At 41.0% G+C, this 3345-nt stretch overlaps 1 pseudogene; it reads left to right on the top strand.

Annotated features, from left to right (window-relative positions):
* The first annotated feature begins 1711 nt into the window (after positions 1-1711).
* Gapdh-ps107 (Glyceraldehyde-3-phosphate dehydrogenase, pseudogene 107) lies at positions 1712-2780 on the top strand (annotated as a pseudogene).
* The last annotated feature ends 565 nt before the right edge of the window (positions 2781-3345 follow it).

Genomic DNA, 3345 nt, shown 5'->3' on the forward strand with positions numbered 1-3345 from the left:
GAATACTACATCTTGCTTTTAATTGAATAGGGTGTGTATAGGGTCTGTGTAAATGTGAACTTAATGCTATACATTTATATCCATAGATTTGCAATGATTCTGTATCAGCCATGTATTTCCTGATTTCTTTCCACTTTGGTTCCTTTCACAAGGGATATCTCTATCTCTTTACCTATCATCTATCCATATATATCTCCCTATATCAATTGGTGTAGAGTTATATACTGATTTGAGATAAAATCTTACTATTTCTTCGGTAACTTACTATTACTTTTGTAACTTAAGACAACCATATAATCTTCTGTCTATTAAATGTTCAAGTTCTAGGAAAAAAAACCAGCATGCATAGAGAATATTTTGAACTCACCCCATTTATGTTTTGATCATGCTCAGTCTTTCCCATGGGTATGACTTCTGATTACCCTACAGTAAGAAATAGCAAATCATCTAAGTTCCTACTGTCTGCTACTCTTTGTAGAAGTTAGGAATATCAATTTCCTCCATAGGATATCACTTTCATATAGGCAATCCCTCAAGTAGGTTTCTAGGGACTCTAGATATATTCACTGACTGGAAAATAAACTAAGAAGGAAAGAAGGGAGGAAGAAAAGAAGGAAGGGAGGAAAGAGCAAAAAGTAATAGAAAAGTAAAGCAAAGCAAAACAAAGAAAAGAAAGATAAAATTCTCTCTTAACAATTGCACCACTCTGGTCTATTGACATACAAGTGTGTGAAATGTTTATATCCTGAAAGGGAGCCGCTCCATCATCCTTAAAATTATAGGTCCTCAAGTCACCAAATAGCTTACCACAGAAAATCCGTAGAGCTAGACAAAGACTAGGGGAAAAGCAACACAGAATGCAACCGAAAATTCCTGTATTTATAACATTGTATCATAATGGAAACATCAATTCTGTTTTCTGTGGAAACTACAGAACATCCTAACAAAATATTGTCACCCACTCAAAACCCAGATCGACTTACAAGCTTATACTTTCAAGAAGCTAGAAGCTAAATTCTCAGTGACATACAGAGTACAACCCGAAGATGAAACACTCTAAAAATTTTTAAGGCTCGTTTAACTCAGAAATAGATATTTTCAGGCATCAAGTCATCTATCCCAAGGTTGATGCCTGAGTAGTTCCAGGGCAATGGGAGGTAGATTGATACCCCAGCTTCCTGCTCAACAGAGAAAGAACAGAGTATTTCTTTGCACATTTGAAAAGTTTGATACCACACTTGCATGAGTACATATTCATTTGCCCATGTGAAGTTGCTAGTGTAAAATAAATTAATAAACCTTCATTTTAAGGATTTTAAGTAGTCCCTTTCTTGCCAGAAACCTTAACACAATGGTAAAAGCATATCCAAAATGTTCAGTCTTATAGCACTGCCACATTAGAGATTGTTAAAAAATAAGGTTATGAATGACCAAAGAACATTCTGGGAGAAGTCAACATCAGGGGTAGAGGAGGAGAATGGGCAGGGTACAGACAAAAACACTCCTTCATTTAACTGATTCTTCTGAAGTACCAGCCTTAGTCCTGTACACTGAACATAGTCATTAAACCCTTTATTAATCACATTCTAATGTGTGCTTGGTAAGTTTCTATAACTATCCTGCTTTTAAGAAATGTGTTTGCTCTCGCTCCTTCCTGTTCCAGAGACAGCTGCCTCTTCTCATGCAGTGCCAGCCTCGTCCTGTAGGGAAGATGGTGAAGGTCAGTGTGAATGGATTTGTCCATATTAGGTGCCTGGTTACCAGGGCTGACTTCTCTACATCTGGCAAAGTAGAGATTGTTGCCATCAATGATCCCTTCATTCACCTCAATTACATGATCTACATCCTCTAGTATGACTCTACCCATGGTAAATTCAATGGCATGCTCAAGGCTGAGAATGGGAAGCTTGTTATTGATGGGAAGCCCATCACCATCTTTGAGGAGCAAGATCCACTAACATCAAATGGGGTGATGCTGGTGCTGAGTATGCCATGGAGTCTACTAGTGTCTTTACCACCATGGAGAAGGCTGGGGCTCACTTGAAGTGTGGGGTCAAAAGGGTCACCATCTCTGCCCCTTTGGCCAATGTCCCCATGTTTGTGATGGGTGTGAACCACAAGAAATAGGACAACTCACTCAAGATTGTCAGCAATATGTCCTACACCACCAACTGCTTAGCCTCCCAGTCAAGGTCATCCATGACAACTTTGGCATTGTGGAAGGGCTCATGACCATAGTCCATGCTAACACTGCCACTCAGGAGACTGTGGATGGCCCCTCTGGAAAGCTGTGGTATGATGGTGATGGGGAAGCCCAGAACATCATCCCTACATCCACTGATGCTGCCAAGGCTGTGGGCAAGGTCATCCCAGAGCTGAATGTGAAGTTCACTGGCATGGTCTTCCGTGTTCCTACCCACAATGTATCTGTTGTGGATCTGACATACTGCCTGATAAAATCTCCCAAGTATGATGACATCAAGCAGGTGATGAAGCAGGCTTCCAAGGGCCCACTGAAGGGCATCCTGCCCTACACTGAGGACCAGGTTGTCTCCTGTGACTTCAACAGCAACTCCCACTATTCTACTTTTAATGCTGTGGCTGGCATTGCTCTCAATGACATCTTTGTAAAGTTCACTTCCTGGTATGACAATAAATACAGCTATAGCAACAGGGTGGTGGATCTCATGGCCTGCATAGCTCCAAGAAGTAAGACCCTAGACTACCCACCTCATCCAAGCAAGGATATTGAAAGCAAGAAAGAGGCCCTCAGTTGCTGAGGAGTCCCCATCCCAACTCGGCTCCCAACACTGAGTATCTCCCTCACAATTTCCATCCCAGACCCCTAAAATAACAGGTGGAACCTAGGGAGCCCTCCCTACTCTCTTGAATACCATCAATAAAGTTCACTGCACCACCCCCCCCAAAGAAATATGTCTAGTGTTTCTACCTCTTCTTCACCAAGACCTCTTCCTATCTCTACAATTTTAATGTCTGTTTAATAGATAGCTGCAGTTTTTATCCTGGATTCTAGACTTAATTATATCTCAGCATTGCTCCCCCCACACATACCCTGTCACCTCTACACTGTCCTTATTCTCTACAAAAGGAATTCATAATTAACCCTGTTCTCATCCCCCAAATTGAAAGATTCAATGACTTTAACAAGAAATGTCAAATTCGTGAGTTTACTATCATACTCTCCTGCTCTATTAGTCCTTCAGTCAATAGACCCACCTGTAAAACACCTGTTCTCCTCTCCACTCTCAAAGTCTGCTGCTTCAATTTTGTTCCAGACTGCTGTAATACGGTTTCATTTATCATCATTTCTCATAGTCCATCTGT

This window comes from Rattus norvegicus, chromosome 10, assembly GCF_021556685.1.
Source record: "Rattus norvegicus strain SHRSP/BbbUtx chromosome 10, alternate assembly SHRSP_T2T, whole genome shotgun sequence".
Lineage (NCBI taxonomy): Eukaryota > Metazoa > Chordata > Mammalia > Rodentia > Muridae > Rattus > Rattus norvegicus.